Source organism: Pleurodeles waltl, chromosome 3_1 (genome assembly GCF_031143425.1).
Source record: "Pleurodeles waltl isolate 20211129_DDA chromosome 3_1, aPleWal1.hap1.20221129, whole genome shotgun sequence".
Lineage (NCBI taxonomy): Eukaryota > Metazoa > Chordata > Amphibia > Caudata > Salamandridae > Pleurodeles > Pleurodeles waltl.
This window is the reverse complement of record NC_090440.1, coordinates 1193826201-1193847175: the sequence shown is the minus strand read 5'-3', so window position 1 is coordinate 1193847175 and position 20975 is coordinate 1193826201.

Sequence of the window (20975 nt, the reverse complement as noted above, 5' to 3'; positions counted from 1 at the left end):
GATAGGCCTGCCATGCACCAGTTAGGAGGGGTTGTTGATTTTCTGGCAGCACACAATTACAAGAGAACCAGGTTCCGATATAAACAGAGAATGTAAGCATTTTAATCAGGTGGCCTATGGCACTAGAGTCTGCACTTGAAGGTAGAACTCTAATTACATTTTAGCCTAATCAATATTCTTCTGAATCTTAAAGACAGATTTTACAGCCTTAATTTGCAGCAGATCCAATAATTTGTAATCTTTACCCAGAAGATAACTCATTAATAAGCTAAAGCTGGAAATAATTTAGCAGACATCATTTTCACAAGATGATCATAAGTAGGGTACTTCAGTTTGTTAATAAGTGATTTAATGGCAATGATGTATGTGGTTGGTTTGGCTCTTAACAGATTAAAATTACGTCTGAAAGAGGTTGTAGTATCAAACAAAATGGCAAGTTGCTTATAGCTTCTAACCAATTTGATTGACTTCCCTTTTCAGTACCAGGGACCGTGATCTAGCTCTGGGTGTGTCGATTGACATTTTAGTTTTTTTTAATATTAAGCTGAAGGATGTTGAGTGATATGTATTTATCAGGGGAATTAATTACGTGCTGCAGACCTACTGGTGTCTGACTAAGTAGAATGATATCATCTGCATATTGTAGGCATTTTAGAGAACTGCTTGCAAGCTTGCGGGAATGTGAATTTATTGTTTCCAGATGTTGATTCAAATCCACCATGAAGAGATTAAATAAGAATGTGCCAAATATACACCATTGTTTTAAACCATTAGATGTTTCAATTCTCCGAGTGAGCCATTTCTATCACCCAGCATGACCTGAGCCAGAATTTGTATAAAGGAGGATTATAAGGTCTAATAGTTTTGAAGGCATTCCCCATGCAGCTAACTTTTTTGATAATAAGGCTCGAGGGGCTGTGTCGATCGCTACTTTTAAATCGACAAAACAAATGTGGAGTTTTTGCTCTCTTAGCATTTAGTTCTTAGGTATCAGCGTTAGGGCAAGCAAATTGGTAGATGTCGACTGACCCTTATGAAAACCAGACTGAAGATTGGTGAGCAACAGTGCACCTAATTCCAATGAGTCAAACTCCTCTAAAAGTCAAAAGGTAAAAACATTTGCCTCAACGTTAGTCAGAGCTATTAATCAATAGTTTATAGGAACATCAGGGGGGCTACTTTTGCAGATGGGTTGCTGAATACTTTCATGCCATGAATCAGGAACAGTTTCCATCAGAATAACCTTGTTATAAAGAGGGTTCAGGATTAATAACTACAGTTCAGGGTCTGCCCTGAAGATGGCGTTTGGGAGGCCACTTTGACTAGGCGCCCCATTTACCCAAATCTGTTTAAGCGCTGCTGATATGTCTCCTTTTTTTAGTGGCTCCATTTTAGGGTGAGCTGTTATGTCAACCCTGCTAGCTGCTATTTTTGCTTGTTGGTTTTCATGAGAAATGCTTCCCATTTTTTCCTCCAAGTTCCTCTGACAACGTATTATTCAAAGAAGACATATATTCAGGAGAAATTACTAGTCACATTCTATATGAGTTAATACTCAGTAGAAGTTACCAGTCACGTTCTATATGAGTTGGTGATATAGTCCACCCAAACATTTTAGGAATGTTTGCACAACTGGCCCTGTTGCCCTTATTTTCAAGACCATTGATTATTGACCAGAAAGCCTTGGTGTTATTGAACATGTTTGTTCCATAACTCCTGGTGGTAGTTATTCTAACAATCCATAATGCTTGCTAGTATGACTTTGTTAAATCATTTAACTGTTGTTTAGATACTGAGTGAACAAATGTTTCTGGTGAAAGACAGCCCTTGTTGCACTGTTCAGAGTCTTCTTTTGTTGATACAACTTGGGTTTATAACAGTTATTATTAGATTTTACAAGAGAATTAGGCTTTCTTACATTTTTGGATGTGAATTTTGAGATTAAGAAATTGCTTATGATGTTCTATTTATATAGCATAGAGCTTCTAGTGACAGCCGGGCACAGCCAGATCTAATTAATATCTCAGCTTGCTGCATTATATCTTCCTGTTTGTTAGACTGTCAAACCAAGCATTTTAAATCATAGGAAGAAATCACATGATGAAGGACATTGGAACTCTGCTTACGACACACAAACAAATCCAAATTTAGTTACTGCAGATGGTGGTGGTATTCAAGTCTTGGCTTTATAACATAGCCAGCAACATAGGCAGGCAAACCCTTTGAAATAATGGTGTAATCGTTTTCAGAGCTGTGGCGAGAAGTCCTGAATTTCAGGATTGTAGCTATAGACTTTGGAACACATTCATTAAGAATCAATCGTTGGAGTTGTTCATGGCAAATTTGTGCAGTATTGTAGTTCAATTTGTCAGATATTTTTGTTGATAATGTGCCACCAGTACTAAGGTGAATATTGAAATCACCAGAGATAATTAAATTTGCAACGGGATATTGGAAAGCCAGTGATTTCCCACAAAATGGCAATTTGGGTTACCTTCTTATTTCACCTCATACTCAGATAGATATTTAGCAGAAGTATTGGAGATGGAAACTTGTAGCATTATGCATTGCAACCATGTCAATATGAATGTAAATACTTGAATTTCAACATCTAATTCTGTTGGTACATATATTGCTAACCCTCCTTTAGCTCCTCCTTGATGTGACGAATGTGTGGCATTAATAGTAAATTCACGATAGGAGACGATCGGAGTGCATTGCTCTTTCCATGTTTCTTGTGGCGTCAGAATTTAAAAACTTTGCAGGATTAGTATTGCCTCTGGATCTTCCAGAGGCCTCGTGAGGCCATACATATTCCAAGAACAAATTCTCAGGGGCAATTGTTTTTGGTAAACGTTAACTGCATTATAATTTTTCACTCGTGGCTGTTGATCTAGATAGGGAAGACGGAAGCCAAGATCAATTCTGCATTAGTATTTTCCTCTTATTGGTTTGGTCACAAATGCTAGGATCAGAGACTGACTTTGTAATTGTAAAACACAACATTTTTGTCAGTTTGAAGAGAGGGCCAATAGCACCTCGTAAAACAGAAGTTGGCTGTTTTGAATTATTGGGTGGAAGTGTATACAGACTGCCCTTCCCTCTTGGAAGACAAATAGGGAATCAGGATTGTTGAGTAGTTAGAAAATACATCTTTCTTAATTTTGATACCCCACTCGAGGAACTGCACTCTGCAATCAAATACTTTGCTTGTAATTTCAGGGACTGACCATGTGACATGAGTGCTTTCCTGTAAGGTAACAGAATTATCTTGTTTAAATTGAAAAGCCTCAATGTCTGCGGATGTAAGAACGGAAAAGATCTGCATCAATGCTAAGAGTTTTATAATAGCACTTCAATTAAGAATGTTATGCAAGCCTCTAAATTTGCAGATGGGAATGAAGATAAGCTTAGTATGATTGGTAGAAAGGTTTGATAATCTAGTGCCTGCATGAATCCCATTGCCAGGATCCATATCTGAGCACAGGCCATTTGCCTTTTGACTGTCCCGGGGTTCCTCTTGAGATGAAATAATTTAGGAATAAACATGCCACCCCACCCCCACAAATAATATTCAGGATTTGTTGGTTATTAGCTTCATTAAGTACCAATTTAATGTGGTTTTTATTCTATGAATTCTCCAGACTGTTATTTTGGTTTAAAGCCATTGACGTTTTTATTCCACATTTAACATCATTTACAGGGAGAGTTGAGTCTTTTTTATATTGTCTTGGATTGACCATCCTAATGTTTGTTCCCTGGGTTGAGATTTAATGCAGCTTGCGTGATTAGTATCAGTCAGTGAGGGCCGTTCAGTACAATCAACCTCTGAACCTCTGTTGCTACCAATTTTGCCAATTTTTTACATCTGGTATAAGGTTTACGTTTACAAATGTGATGGCAATCTTCATCTCATCAAACCTTGTAGTTATTGTTAATTTCTTTATTTTGAGCCTTTCTAAATTTTTCTGGCCCTTTTTATTAGACCTTTTTGTGGATTGGAACAATTTGATATATTTTGCATTTCCTCATTTGACGACAGGTGCTCTGGGGGGTACATTTGCAGTCGCATTAAGCTGTTGGACATTGATCGTGGTTTCACTTTCTTCCGGCAGGCTTCTAACGTTCGTCATTGGATGGTCTGTTTGTATGATTGTTAAATTCTGAATTTGACAGACATTGACCCTCATTATGAACATGGCAGTAAACACCGTCGGCCGCTGTGGCAACAGTGAACAGAAGACCGCCATTGGTGGTGAACAGAAACCAGCCATATAATGATGTCAAAAACTGAAGCTGCCAAAAATACTGCTACCTCCAGCCACCGCCAGGGCCCTTGTTGGTGGAAAGGCTGCACACCCCACCCCACCACCGCCAAGCAGACAAATCCCCTGGCATCCAAATAATGATGGACAAATCACTGCAGTGGTTAGTGGATGTCGAACGGCCATTGGCGGTACAGACCGCCAAGGCCAGCAATGGGACCCAACAGCAAGAAATGCACACATTGGCAAGTTTGAAACCCACAAACTTGAGACACATCCACAGCACTATAAAACACTCACAGACACACTCCACAATCCTTTGCATCATCAATAGGACAACTGAGACTGACAACACGACACGCAGACGCTGAACGCAACATCACACAAGTCACACACCCAACCACACAACAACACCCTCACCAATATCCACACAACAAACCACCCACAACACACACCATGAACCCCCTGTGCACCCAAGCTTCACAGATAGGGAGCTGAGAACATTGGTGGAAGAAATACTGAAGGTCGAGCCACAAATCTTCGGGCATAGGTCCAGCATATACCCATCGCCAGGAAGATGGAGTCATGGCAGACAATAGTGAACAAGGTCAATGCAGTAGGAAATTATCCACGCACGAGGGACGACATCCGCAAGAGGTGGAATGACGTGAGCGGGAAGGTGAGGTCCATGGCATCCAGGCACAACATCCCAGTACAGAAGCCTGGGAGAGGACCACCACCTACACCCCAGACTACACCGACTAGGAGGAAAAGGTACTGGCCATCCTGCACCCTGAGGGCCTCACTGGAGGAATGGACACAGGTAAGTCATCTACAATTACCCCATATCCACACACACCTGTAATGCATGCACCACCCTACCCCTCCAACTACCACCAGAACCACTACCCCACCCATGCCACAATCACTAAATCCACTCACCTTGTATGCCCACAAACCCACTAACAGGCCCACATCCCTCTCCCTGTGCACAGCCACCCACCCCTGCAAGGAATCACAGTGGCACTACACCACCTTCAAGGCACCTCCACATCCCATGCAAAATGCAATGGCAACCCCACTATAGGTCCCTGCATGGCCCAACAGGGGAAGAAACTGCACAAAATAGGGCGGAGCTGTGCATCTTCATCCGATTTAGGAAATGTAACATACATGTCCATTCCCCCCCACAGGCACCACCACCCATGCCACCCTGACGGAAAGGCGAAGGAGTGCCAGGGCCCCACATGGAGGCAGAGGCCCCACTCAGGAAACTGGAGAGGGAAGTGTGGACAGTGAGGAAACCCTGGCCCATCACACGGTCCTGGTCTGCCCCCCTCCAGCAGCCCCACCCAGGATACCACTGACACCCCTACCACCCAGCCACCAATATCATACCACCATACCCAGGACAGAATGGGCCAGATCCTGGCCACCCTGGAACAGAGTCAAAGGCTGCAGATAGCCCAACATCAAGAGACCATGGAGCAGTGGAAACAACTCAATGCCACCATGGCCACCATAGCAAGGGTGCTGCAGCACCACCACCTAACCCAGCCTGAGACCTCCAAAAACAAGGAAGCCCCTACCATTGACCAGGACATCGACAAGCCATCTACATCAGCAACAGCAACTGGACTGGTGGCACTGGCAAAGGACACACAGGAGTCCACCACCCCTACCCCTGCAGTCCAGCACCAGACCCTCAAACGGTCCCTCAGACCCAGATAACTCACAGAAACACCTGCCAAGACCAGGGCCCCGACAAGAAGTGACACTGACATGGACTGTCTCACAAGTGTGCCACTGTGCCACCATCCTCGCCTGCTAATAGCAACATAACAACTTGCAAGGGACAGATGGACCTATACCCACTGCAACCAATAGCTGAGCCCATGTACCTAGTATGGGCATCCACTATTAGCCCACTCCCTATCTCTGTAAAGTGTACCAATGCATAAAGGTCATCAAATAAAGCACATGTACACCAAATTGTATGCCCCCTGTCATATTGATGAATCAATTGTAAATGTGAATGCATTTTCAAGTCAATTCCATAATCAAACCTTTATTGCAGGAACGGCACCCCACACACAACATTTTGTGGAGTAAACAGAAATGTACACCATGTTTGTCTGAATGGCACATGCCACCTCTATATTCAGGTAACACTGTCAATGACTACAGACCCCACATCCCAATAGTGAACTAGTCAGACAGTTCTTATGCATTGTAGACAACATCATCAGTGAACAGTACCTTATAGTCACTGGAAGTATAGGTTGATCAGCTGGTTCCTGGAGTGGACATCTTACCCCTCTTCATCCTCACCATCACTCTCATCCCCTCTCACATGATGCAGATCTGGATATACAGCACCCTCCTCCTTTAGGGGGATAGCATTCCCCACAGCCACGTTGTGCAGCATGCAGCAGGCCACCACTATTCTACACACCGTCTCAGGGCCATAGCACAGGGATCCCCCCAAAGAGATGGAGGCAATGGAATCTAGCCTTCAGGAGACCTATAGTGCGCTCTATCACCCTCCTAATATGTCCATGGGCCTCATTGTAATTCCTCTCTGCATCTGCCCTAGTATTTCTCACAGGTGTCAGGAGCCAAGGCATGTTGGGATAGCCAGAATCACCTGCAAAAGTGTTTAGAAACAGGACTATAACAGACTGCCATTACTTGCAGACAGCCTGGCTGTCAGCTATGTACAGAACCAGTGTCACAGTGTCATACACACTCACCTATGAGCCATTCTCTGTCCCCTTGTAGTTGATCCATCATGTGTGGTACACTGCTGTTCCTCAGGACAAATGAATAATGGACTGATCTTGGAAACATGGCATTCACATGTGATATGTACTGGTCTGCAGTACACACCAATTGTATGTTCATTGAGTGGATGTTTTTCCTCTTCCAGTACACCTGTTCATTTACTCTTGGGGGGATGAGAGCTATGTTGGTGCCATCAAGCACCTATCACATGGGGTATGTTAGCAAAGGCATAAAATTCAGATTTGATGGCAGGGAGATCAGTCCTTTGGGAAAACTTCACATATGTCTGCAGGTGTTGTACAAACAAATCCAGGAATTTGGACAGGATGATGCTAAACATTGGCTGTGAGAATCCTGCACACATGCCCACTGTCACCTGAAATGAGCCCATGGTCAGAAAATGGAGTACAGAGAGCATTTGCACTTCAGTAGGGATGGCATGCTGATTCCGATTTGCAGGTCTCAGTACTGGATCCAGTAATGTTCAGAGGTAATGGATTGTGGGACGATTGAGTCTTTAGTTGATAATGATGTGACATTCCACCATGGTCTCCAAATCAACAAGAGGTCTGCACACAGATGGGGCTCTCCCTCGCCACATGGGTCTGTACCTAGGGGAAGTGGAGAACACATGTGAGGGACACATACATATGCACAACATGTTGTGTATGAATAAGTGCTGTACAATATGTAGGTTACACATAAGCGATGTACGCTGTACAACTGTAGGGATATGTATGAGTGTAACGTCTGGACTGTTATGGGGAGGAAAGAGTCATGTGTGAATGCAACTGAGGAATGGGGTCCATAGGGCCTGCATGGGGCCCATGACAATTAAATATCTGCATTGTGCTTGCAAAATGGCCACCATCCAGATATGTAGCAGTGGAAGTGACTCGTGCTGCTGGCGGTTGTTGTAATGGCGTAAGGCAGTGTTCACCGCTGTGCACCCATTCATTGGTTAACATGGTTGTCAATGGGATATCTGGGCCTATCATGATCACTACCGGCGGTGACGTTGCACACCACCGCGGAGCGTACGTATGTCATGCCCAGGTTCACTTGACTCCCGGATCCCGTGCATGGAAGTACTCCACTGAGTGTGCTGCTGTGCCCTGACTATGGTTACTCAAATGACATGAGTCACAGGGAAAGGGCCCCGTCCTTCACCACAGAGAAGCTGGAGAAGCTGGTGGGCGTGATCCTACCCCTGTATGGCAAGTTATATGGGCAACCAGAGGTGCAGGTGAGTAGGCGGTTGACGTGCATGGATGTGTGTGATGGTGGCAGATTACTGTATGCATGTATGGTCGGTATGTACCTGCACAGGTGTAGAATGTGTGGCGAGTACCGTGAGTGAGGTGGTGAAAGGATCTTGTGAAGTGTCTGTCTCATAGGGGATGTATAGTCAGCGGTATCACAAAGCCTTTTTTGAACTCTGTGTTTCCTTTCTGTGTGTCACCGACAGGTCAGCACCCATCGGAAGAGGGCACTCTGGTAGGCCATCGCCAGGGAGGTCTTGACCGCGGGGGTCTACAACCGGTGGAGCACCCACTGCAGGAAGTGGTGGGATGACCTGCGATGCTGGGCCACGGAGACCTGCGATGCCCTGCTAGGGAAGTCCTCCCAACGAGGAAGGGGTGCCCATCGAGCCCTGACCCCCCTCCAATTCGCTGCATTCTGGCGGTGGCATATCCAGACTTGGATGGGTGCTTGAAGGCTGCCTAGCAGCCACAAGGGATTGAGTACCAACACCATATCATGCCTCTTTAATGGATGTCTGAGGGTGCTGGCAGATGTATGCTGTCTAGTGCCAGGTACTCTGACAGGTGTCTTACAGCAATCCGGGCCCCATGTGCACGGAGTTGTTTAGGGGCAGGACTGCAGTTCATCATGTCCTTGTATCATGTGGGAGAAGAGTTGTATGCTAGGGTTGTGGCCACTAGGCCTACTATACCTGTAGGTGCTGCATGTTGGTGTATAAGCTGGGTGGGAGTATGAGTGAACCACATATGTATATCCATTGAGGTATTGACATATATCTCTCATGTTTTGTCTCCCCACCCCTGTAGTCTTGTGTTGTCTGTGTACATCAGCATCATCTGATGAGGGAGCAGTGGCACGGGGAGTGGGGATGCAGCGGTCTATGGTCCCAAGGAGGCAGAGTCTGCTGATGCCAAGGGGACCAGTGGGTTGGAGGGCGACGGGAGTACCATGGGGGAGGCTACTACCAATGGCGGTAGTGACTCTGACACCTCCTCCAATGGGAGCTCCCTGGTGGTGGTTGAGCATAGTGGGCCCACCCATTCTATGTCGTCTTCTGCCACCACCATATCATCACCGCCCTCCCAGTTGCTCCCCACCCAGTTGCCCGTGCCCACTCACCCAGAAGGGTGGGCGTCTCATTTGCCCTAGGCACCTCATCCCCTGCCCCAGTCAGCCCTGCTGCCCTCACGGAAGAGGCTATTGACCTCCTGAAGACCATCTCTAGGGCAGACAACCATCGTGAATGTCATCCAGGCGCTAGCATCCCAGATGCAGCAATGCAATGCATACCTGGAAGGCATTCTCGGTGCCATGTCTGGCCTACAGAGATCTTTTCAGGCTCTGGCCTCCTCTTTGATGGCAGCCAGTGTCCCTGGCCTTTCCGTCCTTCCTCCAACCACCTTGGCCCTTTCCAGCACCCCACTCCCTTCACCCATTCCAAGCACACATTCAGACAGCCATGCACACACTTCAACACACAAAAAACATACACAGAAACACAAGCACCACACTTCCCACCACAGGCATACACACAGCCAACATTCAAAGACACACATGACAACATCCACTTCCCCCAGTGTGTCCACCTCTCCCTCAGCCCTGTCTGGCACCTCTACATGCACACCCACAAGAACTGCATCACCATTCACTGTTGCTGACCCAATTCTTGCAGTCACCACAATATCAGACATGCAGTCATGCACCCCATACACCACATCTGCACTCACCAAAACAACATTGACTGACACATGGAGCACACTCAACAGACCTGCAGACACCCAGACAACATCCATTTACACTGGCAGCCTGTCTTGTCCCACTTTGTCCACCCCCTTCCTCCCAAAATACTCAAACATTCCCAGACACCCACCCAACACACATCTACCACACCTCAGCATACTGTACAGGCACCAGCATCCACGTCCAGCACACCTACACCTGTTACAGACATTCCCTCTACCTCCACTCCCACACCTTCCTCCATGTCCACCCCAACTGCCCCCAAAAAATGTTTCCTGTCCCGTGTTGACCTTTTCGAACCCACTGGCCCACCCCGTCTCCTTCCTAAACATGCCCACTGCCTTGCCCTGTCCACTCCTTCCACTTCTAAGTCTGCCCTAGCCCGCCCTTCCCATTCTTGTGCCCCTTCGCCAGTGAGCGAGAAGCCCCGTGCTGGCCCTGGTCCATCTGCCACCCCCCAGTCCAGGCCCGCTCCCCCACCTTCCAAGGCTAAATCCAAGCCCCCTTCACCTCCCAAACGTAAGCCCAAGCCCCTCCCCAGATGTAAGTCCCCAACCCCGCCACCCCCAGCCCCTGTTCCCTGAGGTGCCCGGCTGCCCCATTGATGTCCCTTTATGGTGGAGTACCATCTGCACAAGTGGGAGTCAAGTTAGGGCCCATTTGGGCCCTTCAGCCTTTTTATGTTGGACTGGCCAATGGCCTTATTTGAAAATTGAATTTTCTCAATTTATTAAACTTTGAGTGCCCAGTGTTGCTGTTGGCACACTCTAGAGACGTGGTTCATCGTTTCATTGTGGGGGTGTGGTGTGCACATGTGTGTACTTTGGCAAGTTTCTATTGACCTTGTGTCAGGTAAGTACCTCTTGTTCTGGTGTGTATGGCTTGTGATGGTGTGAGGGGTTGGGAGTGCACTGCACGGTGGGTGGGGTGGGTGAGTGTGTAACTGTGCCCTTTCTTCCCTTGTTTAGTAGGTTGCAGTACTTACCATCATCGTCTTTGTCGGCGGTCACAGTCGTGGAAGTATATGGCAAGGAGCAGCACTGGCATGATTTCCAATTCTCTCTCCATGTCTGCTTCGGCATGTTGTGTGTGCCTCCAGTGAGTGTATCCTTTTATTTGGTTTGTTTCCGCCAGGCTTTGCGTGGCAGTGGTTCCCGCCCCGGAACTGATGGCGGTCCTGTGCTTCATTATTTATTGGGCGGATGGGGCCTTTCCGTTGGCCTGTGGGGGGCCTCTTTCGTTGATGTTGGCACTCCTCTGCTGGTGGTGAGTGGTTTTCACGCTGCCTGATTTTCATGTGCTTCATTATTTGGCGGTCCGGACTGCCACCGCCGGCGGTGCGGTTTTTCCCACCATGTTCATAATGACCACCTTTGTCCTAAATCTGGGCCAAGCGATTAATTTTCTGCAGATTTTGCACTTTTGAAAAGTTGCTATATTTTCAACTTTATCAACAAGGGATCCAACTATCACTGGAAGATTTGAGATATTATCCAATATATGGGCCCAAGTGCATGTAACTATTTGGTTATTTGTATCACATTGCACTTTTACTACTAAATCACTCAGTAGTTGCTATTTTGAATCTATCTGTGCAGCGGAAAGGAAAGAGTATTACACAAATCACACCTGTACATTCAGTTTCTCTGAGTGGAAGTTTAGGGCAGCTGTTATTGCAGCCATGGTGTTAAGCAAGATGCTCCTTGTCCAGGCTCTACCATTATTAACCTTGACTCTGTTGAATGATGTTCATCGATTTTATTCATATTTTTCAGAGACATAGGGGGTCATTCTGACCCCGGCCGGCGGCCTGGCTGGGACCGCCAGAATACCGCTGCGCAGTCAAAAGACCGCTGCGGGTATTCTGGGTTTCCCGCTGGGCTGGCGGGCGACTGCCAGAAGGCCGCCCGCCAGCCCAGCGGGAAACACCCTTCCTTGAGGATGCCGGCTCCGAATGGAGCCGGCGGAGTGGAAGGGGTGCGACGGGTGCAGTTGCACCCGTCGCGATTTTCAGTGTCTGCATGGCAGACACTGAAAATCTTTGTGGGGCCCTGTTACGGGGGCCCCTGCAGTGCCCATGCCAATGGCATGGGCACTGCAGGGGCCCCCATGGGCCCCACGACACCCCATACCGCCATTCTGTTCCCGGCGGCCAAAACCGCCAGGAACAGGATGGCGGTATGGGGGTCAGAATCCCCATGGCGGCGCAGCAAGCTGCGCCGCCATGGAGGATTCCCCAGGGCAGCGGGAAACCGGCGGTACACCGCCGGTTTTCCGTTTCTGACCGCGGCTGTACCGCCGCGGTCAGAATGCCCATGGGAGCACCGCCAGCCTGTTGGCGGTGCTCCCGCGGTCGTTGGCCCTGGCGGATTTTACCGCCAGGGTCAGAATGACCCCCATAGTGTTAAAGTTAATTTTTAACAGAGTTAGGGTTGGTTTTGGATCAGAATCTTTGAAGCCTCTAGATGGAACTGGACCAAAAGGGTCTATGTCAGCCTTTGCACTACTTAAATCCAGGCTAGATAAATCCTGTATTGAAATGATACTGGGAATGCACCTATCTTTAATTGACAATTTTGATACAGGCGAGACCAAAGTGGGGGGAGCTTGTTGACTCATTTCAATCGAAGGTAGAGAATTCTTTAACTGAGATGTTAATAAACAGGACTCCGAGTCAGAGCAATGGAGTTGCACCTATACAACAAGCTTCTAAGAGCCTAGATCATTACTCAACTTTGAGGCTATCTAAGATTTGCCTGTATACTTTGCTTATTTTCTGGATTTTTTTAATCAAATACCATATCCTGGGAGCCAGGAGACTGGTCAGTGGAGGAAACTGGTTAATAGACACTCAAACTGAATGTTTAAAATAATCCTTAATAGAGGATTGAATAACTATGTCCTTGGGAATAATAGCTGTAGTCACATTCCCCGAAAGCGACTTCACAGGCCTTCAGGATAAGGAGCCAGTCAGGTGTTTAAAATTGTTGGTGAGCTAATAGAGGAGATTGGTCCTTCGTTCTTCATTTTCTTCCACTTTTTCAGTGGCAATAGGAGTACCATGAACGTGACTTGACCTGATTATTTTTGACAACCTCTATGAACCTAAGAGTCTTGCTGATGATTGAGCCAGGGACGGGGGAGCACTCAAGGGGCTTGCAGACCATCTCCCCTTTCCCTTCCCCTTCTAGCAGCAGTGCCTAAAGACTGCTGCCACACCACACCCCGCTACATAAAGTTATTATTCAAACAGCCAAGTCTCTCTACTCCACTTTGTCACCTAGCCTTCTTGGCTGGTAATTCCAATGATTAGTTTGTGGATTGACCAAGCACAGAGGAGCACTCAGGAGGCCTGCAGACCACGCCTGGAGCTAGGCAGACCATCTCTGCTTCCCCCCGGCTCTGCCCTCCAGCAGCAGTACCTAGAAACAGCTAACACGCTGCTTGAGCCTCACACACTCCATTCATCACGGTTCTTCCCATGGTTTTGCTTCTGTATTTTTAAATTCGACAAAATACCAAAGGTTGCTCCATAACTACAGCCATGGCATGATCATATTATTCTGCTTTATGCTGCATGCAATCACTCAGTCGTTTCTCACCCCAGAGGAGCCTTAGGGCGTGAGTTCAATAAGTTTAATATATTGAATACATTCAATGAATAGCACAAGGTAAGGATTTGGCCCCAGCGCTTGCTCACCTCACCTCTCCTCTCCACACCATCATCTCACTGTCTATGTTTGGCTGCTATACTCCTCACTCCACAGCCCCTCCTGGAGTGTCCACTTCAGGGATGAGATGGGGTGAATGTAGAGGCTGATGGGATGACACAACTCAGCTTGGTCCACAGCTCTACTGTGAGAAACAATGCAGCCGTTAGTTTTTTGGGCAGAACAGTAAATCTCCTTTAAAGGGCACTAAAGCCACCACACCTCAAGCTCTTAGATCTGGGCCAATGCTTTGCGCTCTGTGCTTCACTCCTCTGTGTCAGCCTGCAAGCTTACTTGCGTTCACAGCGCGTGTATGTATCACAGAAGCCAGCGTGATTGTCATAGAAGTTCTCTCACTTTGAAGTCAGAAAAACAAACATCCACAACATAACTATGTACAGTATCTGAAACAAAAAACTACCATCTGACTTTTCAAGGATACAGCACAGCACACTACCATCACAACATAACCTAACATTGTTCTTTCCAAAAACATGCCCATCACACTATTGAAGGTAACACTGTACCACACCATATCAAGACCACAAAGTAACATATCAGTCAACACCACATCAATTCAGGAACCCTCAAATAGTCATGGCACCCCATGCAATCAAATACAATACCAGATCTGACAACATCCATCACCTGTTCCATGGTGAAATGCAAACTCATGACCAAAGATAACCTCATACGTCAAGATATATAGCTCTGAAATATAGAAAGGATAATAGATGGAATGCTTGAATTAATCTTTGCCATTGGTAATTACTTAGTCCACATCACCTTTCATTGTTATTTTGTACACGTAGTACCTCAGTTTGGACCCAGTCAAATGCAGATCATTCGCAACCCTGCTTCATTTGGGATAGTCCATCCTGAGCTGCCAGGCCAGGTGCTCCCTGACCAGAAACATAAGCAACCAAAGGCCAGCGTTACCCTGATTTGCATGTGGCTGAGTCAAAACTGAGGTGGCATTGTGGGTGCAAAAAAACGGATTGGGATGCTGGTCAAGTGACTGCCGGAGACTGAGATTAATTCAAGCTTGCCATCTATCACCTTGTTGTTGCCACAATATATAGAGACACAATACATGTAACAGTACAATACCATACAGCACAATGCAACACCCCAACACATTCCCACACTACTACTCCCCGTACCATAAATGCTCATCTCGTATTACATCACCAGTATATCCATTCCAGGCTATATCACTGCAGCCCACTCAACTGTTGTGTAGCCATTTTAGTTATAGCTCCATGCATGTTATTTTAACACACTAGGCCGCTGTGCACTTTAACCTAGATATATTTTATTCAGCTTCGTTTTATTATCGTTACAGTAACATTTTTACGGCCTTGTTTTATTTTCCGTTTATCCAACTGTTTTTGCCTAGGCCCGCACTCTGTTCTCAAACAAGACATTCTTGATCACGCTGTGCTTCTTCCAAGGCTACAGCACGGTACATTGCCGGTGAACGTGTAGAAGTTTAGTTTCCAACATTTGTAGAAAATACACATCCTTACGTAGGGATATTTTCTCAGAACATCAGTTGTGTTGTTATAAAAACACTTCCTTGTCCTTTACACGTTAGAGGGAGATTCCAGCCAGTGAACCACAACTGTATGCTGATTGCTGAATGCCTCGCTACGGATGCTAATGCAGACCGCAGGCCTTTGCTCAGGTATTGGGATTGATGTCTTCCCAGGGGAACCTGAAGGGCAGATTTAGAGCTTAACATGCTGTGCTCGATCATTACCTAGGTAGGGATTAGTCCATCGATTAGAGTGACAATATGATAGCGTTGTTTTTATGCTTCACTCTTCTCGTCACAATTTTAATACTGTCATGTTGTGTCGTCCTGGTTATGGCAGCTCACTCTTTGCTATCTAAGATGCAGTTGTTTTATTAAATTACTGAAACATATACTGCTTCTGTTTGTCATTTATATATGAGACTGGATTGTAAATGATAGAAACGGATGAGACCTGAGTGACCACAACTTCCCTGAGAAGCCAAGTATGTCATGCGCTCGACTGCCCCGTCATCACTATCCTTGGGTAGGGATGAGGCACTGCTAGTTAGCCAGAGCAAAACCCGGATTGGCGCAACAGATACCCCCTGCAGTGGGTTAGACTTAGTCTCCCATACCGCTTGCGATTCTGCCGCTCAAAATCCAGTAGCCTCATTAGAATAATGAGAGCCTACGCAACATGGCGCCGCCAACGTTTGGTCAGGCTCTAATTTTCAGGTCCTCCAGAGTATCTCTATCTCATTATATACAATGATGCCTCAATACCGTATACAGAGACATCCGTGGTACTGAGGAGTTCCACCCGAGATACGTAGGCTATCCTATTTGTAGCTGGAGGTTGTTCAAGCTTGAACTTTGAAATAAAAACCCTATTTGGTGTGCCTACTCTGAACTTATAGTCTGTCTATAATGGCGAATCCCCAGCAGATACAAATAACAGTTATTATGAGACAACCTCTGACTGCACATTTATTAGCAAATGGCCTAACACCCCAGGGGGGTCCAGTCACATTGGTGGTGGATGCCGATGCATCTTATAGAATAGAACTTTTTTATTCTTGGGACACATTTCCAGCAGTTGATGGGAACACAAATACATTTCATCATTATACACTTGCAAATGCGCCTGGACAATACAGAGCATACGCATATTTAGAAATACCTTTAGCTTATCAAGAACATAATAATTGGCTTGATGGCGCCCTACCCCACCCAGTTTTACCAGTAAGGTTAGGTCCTCTAAGTAACAATGGTCCTACCTGGCCTTTATTGGCCACCTATACACCACATCCTGCAGTTGCAAATTTGGCAGTAGCAGAGGTTCGTCATATATATATACAGAATTAACAGCGATATAATGATGATTAGTATAATTTGTAATGCAAACATTAAATACAAACCCAGCACGTGCTGCTCCAGCACATCCACATGCAGGAACACCAGGTATAAACCCAGCAACTGTACATTCGATCCTGGGTAAAGTATCCGCCAAACGGGAGTAAACTCCGTTTTGGTTAGCACAAAAAATGAATGCGCTGGAGGCAGTATTTCCCCATAAGGGACCTCAGGATAAACATAGAATATTAGCGATGTGCTTGCCTTTAGGGATGGTCTCTACAGTAGATAACTGTAATACCCTGGGCACGGTATTTGCCGTGCTCTATACAACCTCACACAGTACACCCAGTACACTTGCCAATTTACCGGAGGTGTTGAAGCAAATTCAAGATGAATACGGGGCTGCCCCGGCCCTAGTTTTGTGGATGCAATTGATGAGCAATTTTGCCACAGTATCCTGAATCATTTTAAGTAACCTTAAAGGGGAGGAGGTCACACTTGCAATATGCATGCGTCTCCGTGATGTTCGGCAACAGGATCAGGAATGTGAGCTGCCTAAGATAATTGCAGAGATCTATTCAAGCATTAGTCGAGACAGTTTAGGGGCCAGATCATCGAAACCACAATTTCAGGGCAAATTGAACAAAGATTTTCCCAAGCAAGCACCTGAGGGTAATAAGAAATGCTGGGATAAAAAACAACAAACTCCTAAAAAAGAGAGGGGAGAATCTCTGTGTACGGAGACCCCGCAGAACAGATATAATCTCAGAAATTGAGATAATATAAAAACGCCTGATAGATATCAATATATTGATACAGACCAATCTCATTCCTTTCAGGACTCATCAGAAAAAAGAAATGAGAGAGGTGGGCGGTCAGAGTGAAGAACAGAGTACATGAAACCGTGACAGAAATCACAACGCTCATGGGAGGTTTCTGTAAAAGAGGAAGAGAAACCCCACCAACAAAAACCCCAATTTAAAAAGAAAAAAGTGGCAGCAGTTGCAGTCCGACAGGCCACTCAGGAAGAGGGTCCTCTTGAAGAACAAGAAGTGGGCTTTAGAACTACTAGAAAGCACGGCAGAGGTCACAATAGTTTGCCGGAGTCTTCTAGAGCATCTGGAGGTGAAAGCAACTGATGACTTTCCACAAGTAGAAACTGCGGACATGCGTGTCTCCACACCTGATAGGGTATGTAAATTAACGCTACAGTTAGAAGGAGACATTGAGCGCATAATAGACGCAATCTTTTGAGATCGCGTGGTAAACATATATGATGTTTTGTTGGTCGAACAAGATTGGCCACCTGAATTTGTTCATACCTGCCCATATGGTGAAGACATGATTAAGCCTTCCTTCTCGCCCCTTGTTCCAAAGGAACTCGCTGAATCCTACGCCATTGATTGGGCTTTGGCACAGGCACCTACATTACACCAAAATCACGTAGGATGGGATAGAGAATCCCCCTACCATGTAATTAAAAAAAAAATTAACCTCAACCTCAACCGCAGTATCCAATAAAACATGAAGCAAAAGCACCTTTGAGAGAGATACTCACACAATTAGAGTACCAGAGCGTAATTGAACCCTGTGTCTCCCCAATGAATAATCCATTATTCCCAGTAGCTAAACCAGACCATTCATATAGAATAGTCTTAGAATACAGACACTTAAACAGTCATACATGCACTTATGCTATACAAAACTTACATAGCACAGCACTAATCAACAATATACTGTGTAAAAAAATACAAAACAACACTGGACATTGCCAATGTTTTTTTCTGCCAGAATATAGCGCCTTTGAGTAGAGACTTAACAAGTTTCAGCGCGTTAGGCTCTCAGAAAAAAATCTGTTTTTTAGCTCAGGGGTATAAGAACAGTCCAGGACTGTTTGCAGCTCGTGTGACAGCAATTTTGCACAAGATTGATCCTGGAGCATTGTCCTATGTAGATGATATCTATCTTACAGATGATGAATTGATACAACATTTAAGATGGGTAGCCCGCATTGTTGTAGGATTTGCTGACTTTGGCTACAAATTCAATTTCAAAAAAAGAAAAATTGCCTTCCTCAGCGTCCTGTTTTTGGGATATGAGCTATCAAGTGAAAGAAAGAGCCTAGCGCCACAATTCTTAGGGAAATGAGCACAGTTACAACCACCAAATACGATGAAAAAACTCCAATCTTTATTGGGTTTCCTAAATTTTGGTAGAACTTTCATTCCAGATTGTGCTACACGCCTAAAACCTTTATATGATCTGATACGTCCTGATTTTTCAAGTAAATTCTGGACAATTGAACATACACACATTCTTCGAGATTTGCAAACAGACATGTTTGTACCACAACACTTACACACGAGGGACAATAAAACACATTTGGTCATCAGAGTAATAGCTAGTGCCATCGGTTTCACCTATGTGACATTTAATGAAGGTGAGACAGTCCCGATTGCATACAAATCACACTTATATTCAGCGGCAGAACAACGCTTTGCTCCCACTGAGAAAATTATCACTGCTGTACAGATGGCTGCCATAAAAGAACAATCTCTTGCCCAAGGAAAAACGCATTATTGTTGTTTCTCTGATCCCAGCCCTAGAGGCTGTTACAAAAGCCAGCGTTCCAAACACAAAATCATTACATCCACGTTGGATACAATGGGCAACGTCTTTGACAGCCACTGATGTAGCCTACATTTTTTACCCAAAGTTACAAACTCAAGAATTTTTGCTGTATGAAATACCCAGTTCCAGCAAATACATTGCCTATTGAGCAATATCATAGAGTCATGTACACCGATGACTCAGCACAACCTGCAATAGGCACAAAACACCAATATTATGCTGGTTGCACTGTCGTAAGCGGCTACATGGAGGGCGATACATTTTGTCCCCTACATACATTTATGCAAACCCTAGGGGATTGCACAGCACAGTTAGAAGAGCTAAAGGCTCTGGTGATGGCACTGGAACACATGGATCCTGCACAACATGTCCTGATTGTTTGTGATTCATATTATTGTTTCCAGTCCTGTAATGAATATCTGCATTATTCGTGCCAGAATGGGTTCAGAGATTCCAAAGGCAACACCATTAAACACACACTTCTTTGGGGGAAAGTAGCAGATCTGAAAGAGATGTTACCAAATGCCCATGTTGTACATACACTTGGACACCAGCGCGTTGGGATACACGTTGCTGGAAACACATTGGCTGATGAAGCCGCAAAGTCAGCAGTGGCTGTGGCCGCTGTAGCTGCAGTAACACATTCAAGTATGAAACCGGACATATGGGCTGCCGTGAAAGCTACGGCTGATGGTACACCCTATCCTAAAACATTTCCGGCTAAATATTTCTACCGAATGGGAGATCGCCTGAACGCTGAAGTTAGAATACCAGGTGTAGGCGTGAGAGATATTCCCCATAAAGACATAAGACCAGGGTTGATAAAAGCAGTGCATGAATGGGTGGTATCTGCCCATGCTGGTGTGTCGGCTACAATTTCGATCTTGCAATCCCGTTATTGGTGGCCAGGCCTCTATAAAGTGACTAAGCAGTATGGGCCAGATGTATCAAGGTTTTTAGCATTCACAAATGGTGCGAATGCCCGTTTGCGAATGCAAAAAGCCAGTTCAGAATGTATGAAAGACATTCTGAACGCAATTTTGAGGAATCGCTAAAATATTGATTCCTTAAAATTGCGACCCTGTTTAGAGAGTCGCAAATTGCGACTCTCTAAATAAGAAATCGCAAATAAGGATTTCTTATTTGCGATTTCTTAGCACATGTATGAAGCCATTCCTAAATGCGATTTGGGCATTTCAGAATCGCTATTTACCACCAGGTTGAAAATGCATTTTTGAAAATGTACATGTAAAGCACACATGCCCTTTTAGCATGTGTACACCTTACATGTCCCCCCAAAAAAGTTTGGGGTGCAGCAGAGGGGGCCTTAGGCCCCCAGCACCCTGGGGTTTTGCATTTCCAAAATTGCGATTTCTGGTTAAGAAATCGCAATTTTGGAAATGCAAAAAATTTGCAGATATGGGCCAACAGGCCCATAGGTGCGAATGGGGCCTATATCGCAATTTGCGATTCAGTAATAGCACTTGCGATTTTTAAGAAATCGCTATTACCGATTCGCAAATGTGATACATGGCATTTTACGAGTCGGAAATAGCGATTTCTTAAAAATCGCTATTTCTGAATCGCAAAAGGCCTTCATAATACATCTGGCCCTATGTCCTTTGTTGTGACATCTACCAACAAATCAAAGTTTCTACTGCCAAACGACCGCCGCAGACACCTCTCTTGATTTCGAACAAACTA